A 10,990-nucleotide genomic window follows, 5' to 3' on the forward strand; every position below is an offset into this window, starting at 1 on the left:
TTAAAAATCAAACAAAAGAGATAGAGGAAAAAATGGGAAAAAGCAATTTGATGCAAGAATATAATGAAAAAAAAGTCAACAGCTTGGTACAGAAGTCACAGAAATAAACTGAAGAAAAGAACATCTTAAAAAATGGAATAGACCAAATTTTTTTTTAAAAAAGGCACAGAAGTTTACTGAAGAGAAGAACTCCTTAAAAAACAAAATTTACCAAGTGGAAAAGAAAGGACAAAACCCTATTGAAGAACATAATTCTTTAAAAATTTGAATTGGGTAAGTTATTGACTCCAAGAGACATCAAGAAGCAATTGTTGTTATTTATCCTTGGCTTTTGAAGAAGATCAGTGACATCACATGGTGATGTCTTGACTCTGAGTGAATTGGATTTAAGTGAGGCAGAGTTGCACAAAGTAGTCAGCCTCACTGTATCAGAATCATCAAAGTCTAGTGGCAAGACAAAAGTCAAGATGACTGATGATGGCCCAGGATGCAGTTGATGAACTTGATACCTTCGATGTCTAACCAAGCTCTAAGCATTCCACAGTACCTGTTTCAGTCACCTTTATGGCAATTGGAACAAATTGTTCTCATCTGCCCATTCTGCTTTTCTGGGAAACTCTTCACATGGTTGGGGTAGACAGCCCCCTAACTCATGGGTTTGAGGCCTGTTGGTTACCCTTAACTTGCTTTAGCCAGTCTGCTGGGGGGTGGCCAATACGCATGCTATAGCTTCTTGGAGCTACAGGTGATAGTTGAGTACCAGGTAGACAACAAAATTGGATGAGCAGCCCTTAAAAGGGCTTGGGAAGCCCTCATACCAAGGTGCGAGTTCTCCCTAAACACTCCATAAATCTATCCCTTAGGAAACAATAAAACAAAATCAAAGGAATGAAAGTAGAAGAAAGTATGAGATAACTCACTGGGGAAAAAAAAATGACCTGGAAAGTAGATGAAGTAAAGTTGATTTAAGAATTAATGGACTTGGCTTAGATTCTTAAAATCTAGCCACTGCTGGGATTCTTATAATCTAGACACTGATCAGATTCTTATAATCTAGCCAATAGCTTACTAATGCTCAGACTCCTTAAGAGTCTGCCCAATATTGGGGCAGCTAGGTGGCACAGTGGATAGAGCACCGGCCCTGAAGTCAGGAAGACCTGAGTTCAAATCTGGCCCCAGACCAAACACTTGACACTTACTAGCTGTGTGACCCTGGGCAAGTCACTTAACCCTAATTGCCAAAAAAAAAAAAAGAGTCTGCCCAATGTGATGGATGTTCTAATAAACCCTGTCTTTGGCTGAAAGAAGGCTTGGGTCAAATTCTTTCAAGCAGGCCCTGCGTGTTGTGATTTTGGGGTCCCAGCACCCCTGAACCCCTAAACTGCATCATATGTAAGCCTCCCTCCCCCCTTCTTTCTTGCTCTGCAGTTGGGGTCACTCTCCAAGCACCAAGATTTGGAGGTACTTTTCTGGCAGACAGCTACAAGGCTGCTGGCACTCGGCCTGACACTTTCAGTCTCTCTATCCACTAGGTCAGTTCGAGGCCATGGACCTGGGTACACCTTGCAGCATAGAGGACAAGGACAGACCTGAAGTGTATGCTCAATTGTGGTAATTCCCTAGGCACTAGGGAATTTGGGAAAGCTATAGTTGCTTTTTTGGTGCCCTGAGGCTTACTTACTCCCTTCCCTCTGCACCTCTGAATCCTCCTTCATGGAAGTTACAGAGAAAGTTAGAACAGCTAAAAATATCTTGGCATATTTTGGAGGTTTTGTGATCGATCATTAAGGAGTTTAGAAACTCCTGTACAACCTGGTCACTCCCTTCCCTTGAGTCAAGAGGGTATCTGTTAACCCCTCTCATAGGAGAAGAGAGTTTCACCCTTTACCCCTCACCTTTGATTTCACCCTCCCCCACCCGGGAAAGGAAGGAGGCGGGAGGGTCAGCAGTTACAGCCTGAGGACCACTGGCAATGGCCTTGGGCTCTAGGGCAACCTTTGCCTGGAAGCATCACCCAGGTTCAAGGTAATGAAGCTAGCCTCTAAACTTGGGTAAACACGCTCTTTTAAATTTGTAGTTTTAACTGTTAATGATGAGATTCTCTGTGCAAAGTAATTTGGACATGCGTTTAACAAAACTGAAGTCACCTGATTGGTAATGGGTTTGTTTCTAGTTTCAAATTGGTGATCTTTCTGCATCAGTTATGTCAAACAACTTTTCATAATTTGGTTACCGATAAAATAATTTAGCTATTGTTGGTTATTGTTTTAATGTGTAAACTAGCCAAAAAGTTTGTTTGGGTTATGTATGGCTCGCTTGAGAATTTACAAGTGTATAGAAATTTCTAATGATTGGCTTTTTACACCAGGACAAATTTAAGTTTGAGATGTAAATCCTGGAAAAGTTTTTCCCAAGCTGTGGTTAGTAAAGCTTGCTGTTTGAGGTAAAAGCTCCTAGGATTTATTTTGAGTTGTCTGATGGATCATAATCCATCCATAGTCAATAATCCAACATCTGAGAGAAATGCCACAAGCTACTCAGAGAATGTGATACTGGTGGGAAGTCAGCATGGGGAAAAGCTGAGAGGACAATTTTAGCTTCAGTCTAAGATGAGATCCTCCTGGCTCAGTTTCCCCATTATGTTGCTTTGAAAGGGAATGTTACCTACCTGGCTATTCCTGAGTCTGGCTATGAGGTGGATTTGATACTGCATGGTTAGAAAATTGAATTATTTGAATCCAAACAGAGCTAAGGATGTTTTATCCTCTAAAAGTTGGGCCCTACATCTACTCCCTGCTTTATATCTGGGCCCTGCAGTTTTTTCTGTCTTCCAGACTATGGACCATTCACCTACAGTTGGTAGCAAGCAGCAAGTACCAGCCAATGCCCCACCATTCCCTGGATGCAGCCTGTGCTTGGTTCCAGTCAACCTCCTCTTTGGGACTCCCTTGAGGCAGGGACAGCTCTATGCCCCTTGCCAGCAGGAAGCAGTTTCAGAAGCTGAGACTTTTGCCCCTTACCCCAAAAGAATTTGGGTCCCATTTGTTTGAGGGGAGAATGATAAGGCTGGGATCTGGGACCCAGAAAGCAAAAACTCTGGACTTTCCCACACGGCCAAATCTCTGCCATTTGCCTGAGGCTATAATCCCAGTAACTGGCCTTTCATTGTGGCTACACCCAATCTCCCCACCATTATCTTACCTCCCTATGGCCCCAGGCCACTTTCCACCCTTGGTCCTTTCTAGGCTCCATTTCACCTGGAATTCCATTTTATCTCATAGACTACTTGGCCACTCCTAGATCCCTCCCACAGACTTTCTGTAAATAAGGTCCATCTTGTCTCCATTAAGATGCTTATATTCTTAAAATCTAGTCACTGCTCAGATTCTTATAATCTAGCCAATAGTTTACTAATGTTTAGACTCCTTAAGAGTCTGCTCAATGTGACAGATGTTGTAAGAAACCTTGTCTTTGGCTGAAAAAAAAATGAAAAAATAAAAAATAAAGAATTAATGGATTACCTGAAAGCCATGACAAAAAAAAAAGAGCATAGACATCATATTTAAAGAAATCTTCAAGGAAAAATGCCCTGATATGAGCAGAACCAGGATAAAATTGCACACAATAACAACTATGCTATATAATGATCAGCTGTGAATGCCTTACCTATTCTCAGCAACACAATGATCCAATTCAGTTCTAAAGGACTTATGATGAAAAATGCTGTCCACTTCCAGAGAAAGAAGTGAAGGTATCTGAATGCAAATTGAAGCATAATTTTCTCTTGGTTAGTTTGTATTGTTTTCCTGGTTTTTCTTTTTTTTTTTTGTTCATTTTTTTTTCACAACATGACTAAGGTGGCAATATGTTTTGCATGATTGCACATGTACAACCTATCAAACTGGAGGCAGGAATAGAATTTAGAACCCAAAAATTCTTGTAAAAAATGCATGTCAAAGTTATTTTTAGATGTAATTGGAAAAATTAAAATATTAAACAAAATAAGAATGCCCACACTGCAGTATCAAAGCATTTCAGATGTAAAAGGGAAGGACAGGAACTGAGAGATGGAGGCATCTTGAGGGTTGGAGATCCAAGAAGCTCTTTGTCCTCTGCAATGAAGGTGGCTTATAATTTAACTCTTCTGTTCCTATCCTGGTTACCAGAACCTCAGCAGAATTCTAAAACCTCCCTTTGTTAGGTATCTGCATGAAGCCAGACTATTTGTCATGTCAAATGTTTCAAGGGTAGACAGGCAGAAAAAGAAGAGGACAAAGAAACCCTTATTTGCCTGGATACTCTGGTCCAGAAGCATCATTGAGGATAATGACTCATAATGTCCTTGAGGGCAAGGAGTATTTCATTTTGTCTTTCTATCACCAGAGTCTATTAGAGTGTTGCATACATGTAGAAATGGGAATTTAACAGATCTTCATTGATTTAGTAGGTGATCGTGGAAATGGTGAAGAAAGAACGAGCTCTAACATGTCTGGCTGTTTGAGGCTGAGGATTAATTTGGGAAAAGTAAACAGGATAACCTGTCCCTTTCCTCCACAGAGCAGCATGTCATCCCAAGCAACCTGGATTGAGTTGGAACTTGCAAAAACAAGGCTAAGAATTCCCTGACAAAGAGCAGCTGTTTAGGAAGCCCTGATAGGTGCTGAGTGGAAGGATTTATCTGCTTCACATTGGCCCTAAACTATCTACAGATTCACATTACAAAAAAAAATAAAATAAAAGCTCTAAAATCTTGATTATTTTTTTTCTTTTTGGTACCAAATATTAATTTCCTCAAAATTTATTGACTTGTGGAACTTTTTACACAATAGACTCTCAAGTAAAAACATTGGGGTTTAAAAAGAAAAAAAGAGAGAGAGGTGGGTATTTTAGTAGTGGACTAAACGTGCTCAGAACAAAGAATGACAGGGAAATGGTTTCTGTCACTGATTATTTCATTATTCTCAAAACTCACTCATCCCTCAACCCTCCCAACCACATGTACATGATCTTTAAGATCAAGAAAAAGGTTTTAATATTTTAAAATGATTAAAAGAACTAAAAATTCATATTTAAAAAGCAACACTCAAGTAAGGAAGCATCTTCCCATCGTGCTTTGCTGTGAACTGATATCTGAACTGAAACATTGTCAATGTCACAGCTGCTTCAAGTTAAATGAAAATCGATTCTCATGATGACAGTGACAGCTCTAACAGGTGTGCTGGATTTCTGTTTTCCTCAATTTTAAATTACTGAAATGGGATAGGAGGAACAGGAAAAGGGAGAGTTAGGAGTTCATTTTCTATTAAAATATAGAAGTTATTGTAAATCCCTAACTGTAAAAACACACCAATATAATCAGACTTCGTATACAGTAGCTAAAGAACCCAAACTCTTTGGTAAAATAGTGAGTTTGTCTGACAGAAGACTGAAAAATTCCCATCCACTCACCCTCTTAAACAAAACAAAACAAAAATTAAAAAAAAAGTCATACAGTTAGAATTTTGATATTTGATATTTTAAGTTGCCCATAGGACAACTGCCTCAGCTCTCAGAGTATTTCCAAGTTTTTCTCTTCTCAAAGATGTTGGCTTGTTAATGCTTCCTTACTCACTTGCTGTCCCTCTCCCCAAATGTCCCCAAGTACAAGGGCAAGTAAGGTTCACAGTTCCTTATTATTCCTCAAACCTGTTTCCACCCCATAAAACTTTACCCTGTAAAAACAGCTAAAATTCATAGTCTTTATTTGCCATATCAATGGCCCAGGCAAACTTCTCACGCTGGGTTTTGTTATAGATTTTCTCAAGCGGGATCCCCCACTTCTTACACCAAGCAACTGAGATCCTGGGATCTAAATAGTTGAGTTTGGAGGTGCCCAAGTCAATCTGTTTGTTCTTCTCTCTGTCTGTGGCCTGAACCTTCAGTTTCATCAACTGCTCCTTCAGCCTGTGCACAGCCTGCCTCTTAGTCTCTACCACCTTTTTAGAACTGACGTCCTTTAGGACTTTAGCCTTAGCTTTGGCCCTTTTCAGATCTCTTTGGGCATCAGCTAGCTGGTCCTTTTTTGGCTTTAATCTTAGTCTGCAGGTTCAGCATGGATTTCTCAAAAGTCTTTGGTGGAGTCCTCTGATGGTTACACAGAATTGCTACAGCTCTGTTGGCGCAGTTATAAGAAAGGATCTTTGCTTCGATGTTTTCATCCAGGGTAGTGAACTCCTTTAGCTGCTGCTGTAGTGTGACAGAGGCATTGTACGTACGGAAGACTTTGGCTGTCAAGCCCTCCATGAGATCTCGAAGGTGTTTGTTGAGGGCATTTGTAGTAAGTCTGTCAAACAGATTATCCTCAGGCTGCTTGTTCTCCATAAATAGCTGAAGGTTCTCAAAAACCATCTTCTCAACAGGGACCTTGTTGTAGTATCGGATGGAATCCTTCCCCAGGAAATCAAACTCAACTACATATTCTTGTCCATCCATCTCAGGATGCAAGTTAATGTGCTCTATTCTAAGGGAACAGCAGCCCACAGTATCAGCTGTCTCCCCTTCTTCCTTCTCATTTCCAGATCTCAGCGCAAGCTTGTCAATGAAGTATAGTGCTACAGCCCTCTGTCTTCCTCGGACTTCCAATCTTCTTGGTATTGTTTCCGGATCTTGTCTACACAATTTTTCAATCTGCGGGCTGTCTCATACTTCTGCCAGTCCTTCTCCCCCTTGATTCGTGAGCTAGGGTTCAGCATAATGTACTTGGAGGATCCTTGGATATTCTCTGTCCAGGACACTAGCCAGGTAACCTTGTTATCATGTCTAACTTCTTTCCATTTATGTCCAGGGGGAGGAGGAGGAACCTTGGCATCTTTGCTACAGTTGATAATTATATCTTCAGGCATAATCCGTCTTTTCAACATTCCCATCTTGGGATGGTTGCCACGGCCATGGAAAAGACCTGGAGGTTCAATCTTGAAGTTGGCAATTCTCTCATTGTGACTGTCCATCACACAGAAACCATACTCTTTTAATAGCCTTTTATTTGCCTCTTTGATTTTCAGTTTCTCTTCTTTGTTCATTTGCTTCCTTGCTTCTGACTGTGCTTTGAAATACTGACTTGTCTGGTTGAAGTCACATTTGCTAAGACTGGTGATATTATTTCTCTCTTCACTTGTCATTTCCTTTCTCCAGTCATTGAAGAAATTTTCCCTAAAGATATCCTTAGTAGCGTGTTCATGGTTAAGCATTTTTGCAAAGAACGTAGCCGCTTCTTCTGCTTTGGGACTCAGCTTCATGACTTTACCATTGTAGTAGAGCTTGACTTTTTTAGGCAGAGGCTGGTAAGGTGGTGCAAACACAGGGCCTCTATGTTCTAGGAATTTCCACTTGATGCCTTCAGGATAGCGCTTTTCTTTCCACCATTTCCATTTTTGCTGCTCTTCTTCGTTCAGCTTCTTCCACTTATTATCTGGTTCAGGAAATTTCTTATCTTTGTTCTCAATTTTTTTTGCTTTGTTGTTCTCACCTTCCTCTGCTTTCTGCTTCTTTACTTTCTTGATGTCTTCTGTTTTTATTTTCTTGGGTTTATAATCAGCATCATCATACTCTCTAGGTCTCTTTAAAGGCTTGATATCTTTTTTAGGTGAAGCAAAATAACCACCATCAAGAAAGAAATCATTTTCTTTCTCCTTTATTTTTTCATCTCCAGATGGTTTTTCCTTTTTCTTCTTTTTGTTTTTCTTTGTGTTTGTCTGTGTATTTCTCTGAGCTGCTTTGTGTCCGGTTTTCTGCTTTTCTCTGTGTTTCTTCTCAGAGGAATCTTTGCGCCCACTTTTACTGCATTTAGACTTTTCCTGATCTTTTTCCTCGTACGTCTTGTTCTCTTTCGGCCGGTATTCTTGATGCTTGGATTCATCTTTGCGTTTGTGATAATCATTCACTTGGGAACCCGCATGGATCAGGGAGGGGTAGTGTAGCTGATCCCCGCTCATGTCCAATGTAGCCGCCTCACCGGCAGGAGTGGGAAGGGAGCGAGGGAGAGAGGCATAGCCGATTGGCCTGGGTCTTAGTTAAGGAGATCAGGCACCGGAGCAAAGGGGACTGCGGGCGAATGAGTCCGAGGAATCAATGACAGCAGCGGGAATGGCTGACACTGGGGAGGGAACGAAGTTCCGCGGAGTTGTGTAACACACTAAGTTCGCATTTCTTTTTCCACTTCTTTTTGAAATCATACATCTCTTCATTTCTTATAGCGCTAGAGGAGTCCATCAAATTCACAAACCACAGCTTACTCAACTGCTCCTCAACTGATGAATATCCCCTTACTTTTCAGGTTTTTGCCACTACTCAACCGCCGTAATCGCTCTGGAGTATCGCAAAGTAAACATATGATTTGTTTGCCAGATCTTTCTCCAGAAGATGATATGAACACATCTCTGATTGTATAGGAGGAGGTCTAGAGCAACGTCTTTTGTTTTAAGAAAACCCCTTTTGAATGAATCCATTCATAGGTGAACCTCAATTAGTCATAAAAATCCTCAAACCCACATGCAGAGAAAGCTTAGGTCTCAAAATTTTCTATGAAGCTGGATGGAGTTAGGAAACAGCATCGACAGGGATGATGAAACATGAAGTATTTTGGTCTGATTCACCCCTAAAAGTCCAAGCCTAGCTGTGTCCCTGGCATGGCACCACCTGAAAAAATGGAGCTTTCAGTATATTTTATTCATAGGCACGGTCATTATCTACAGAAGGAATACAGGGACTAGACCCAATGACGCAACAATGTGCTCTCCCTAGGGTACCATAAAAAGAGTTCACGTCCCCGGTGGACAACAACAATTACTAGCTTTTTTTTTCTTTTGATACTATACTTTTTTTTTTGGAAAAATGCTGTCGATAATTTTTTTTTAGCCAATCTATAGTTAATATATTTCCTTCTAGTGCCTATTGAGTTACCCAGAATTTTGATTTTTCTGAAATGCCAAGTCAAGGATCCATACTTGAATAGGTGGGATAGTTCATAACACATCTTCCACTTAATAAATAAAACACAGAGACTTGAACGGTGATCAAAGAGTTTAAGCGACTTGCCTTTGGTGATACAGCTAGTATGTTTCAGAGGCAAGATTTGAATACAAGTATTCCTGAGTCTAGGACTAACTCCTTATCCCCTCTCCACCACACTCATCCTCTCATCCTCATACCTGACAGAAAATACATTGGTTCTAAGAGACCAGGAAATCTCATAAATAATTTAAATACTGAAGGAAAAAAAAAAGAACCAGAATGACACATTTACAGGTTATATCCTCTCAAATAAGTGCTTAAAATTTGATATTCCAAAGCGAAAAGTTGACAATGTGATTTGGTATCTAATACAATTGCTTTTTGAAATCTCAAAACCACTGTAACATTTATGCAAATATCAGTTTTTCATTTAATTGTGGCAAGTGTCCTAAAAGTTTTACTTATTGGCAAAAGCAACAGATAATGAACTATTGATCAAAAGAGAGTTTAGGAAATGCAGAGCTTAACTGAATTATCTATCTGCTCTTAGAAGGAACTTTGATGTAGTGGGAGAAGGGAGATAACCTATTGATCCACTCATCCCTCCTCTTCTCTGACCCACAGTGATGAATAAAAGGAGAAAAAAAAATAGCTGAATTCAATGTACCTCAGCTTCCTTGGTATTTTGCAAGGAGGAAGACTTGAAAGAAGAGCCATGCTCAGCCTTGTAGCAAGTTGATGCTATTTCCATTCTGTGGTGTGCAATGTCCTACTTCCCTCTTATTAGGTCACATAAAACATCATCATCAGCAAACAAAGGCTGGTTGAAGTGAAGCTAGGCATTATGTATTTTACCCAGCTGACTACTGGCCCGAAGAATAAATGGCATGACATGATCCCCAATGAGGTCTGTTTAATCCTTCTTTGATCCTAGAGTTGGGCAATGTTGGCATTGAAAAGAGACATTAGCAAAAAGGAAACAAACATGTTAGTGGCCTGAAGGAATCAAGTGATTTTTTTCAAGGTCATCTGGCCAACAGAAGATTATAGGATCAAAGATTTCAGAGGAAATGAATCTCAGAAGTACTAGACTAAACCTGTCTCAGCCCAGTCCCTTGATACTATAGGTTCAATATTTGAACAGAGTGAGATACTTGTTAAAGTCACTCAATAGTTAACCAAAAGAGATTTATTTTCTCAGAGGGAATGATTTTCAAGGATAAGCATAGAAGACGTCTCAGGTTGATTCCGAGCATAGCTCCTTTGCCTAAATTACTGGAGTAACTCGGGTTTTGTCCTGAGCTCTCTTCTCTTCTCCTTCTAAACTTCTTTATTCTATAATCTCATTAACTACCCTGGATTTAATTATTCTTTGCTGACAATTGTCAGTTCTAGCTATCCTGCTAAACTCTCAGCTAGCCTCCAGTCTTGAATCTTCAACTGACTTTCAGACATCTCAGATTGGATATCTGATCAACATCTCAAACTCAATCTGCCTGAAGCATAACTCAGTACCTTTCCTTTAAACCTTCTTCTCCTCCTACCTTCCTTATTACTGTAAAGGGCAACACCATTCCTCCAGTTCCTCATGTTCCCAAGCTTGGAGACATTCTGGACTCCTCACCATCTTTCACTTCCCTTATCCAAGCTGTTGACAAGACTTGTTGATTTCATCTTTCCAACGTCTCTCAAATATGTGCCTTTCTCTCTTCTGACACTGCCACCACTGTAGTTTAGCCCTCATCACTTCACATCTGAATTATCACAACAGCCTGCTGCTGGTGGGTCTGCCTATCTCTACTCTAATTCATCCTTCATTTAGACACCAGTTATTTCCCTAAAACATCACTCCAATCATGTCATCATTCTACCTCATAAACTCCTGTAGCTCATCATTGCCTCCAGAATCAAATACAAAATGCTCTGTTTGGCATTCAAAGCCATTTATACTCTAACCCCCTCCCACCTTTCCAATCTTCTTACACCTTACTTCTCAACACAT

At 40.2% G+C, this 10,990-nt stretch overlaps 1 pseudogene; it reads right to left on the reverse strand.

The window, feature by feature from the left end:
- Positions 1-5,545: 5,545 nt before the first annotated feature.
- LOC110195664 (DNA topoisomerase 1 pseudogene) lies at positions 5,546-8,669 on the reverse strand (annotated as a pseudogene).
- Positions 8,670-10,990: the final 2,321 nt, after the last annotated feature.

This window comes from Phascolarctos cinereus, unplaced genomic scaffold (assembly GCF_003287225.1).
Source record: "Phascolarctos cinereus isolate Bilbo 61053 unplaced genomic scaffold, phaCin_HiC Scaffold_9;HRSCAF=440, whole genome shotgun sequence".
NCBI lineage: Eukaryota > Metazoa > Chordata > Mammalia > Diprotodontia > Phascolarctidae > Phascolarctos > Phascolarctos cinereus.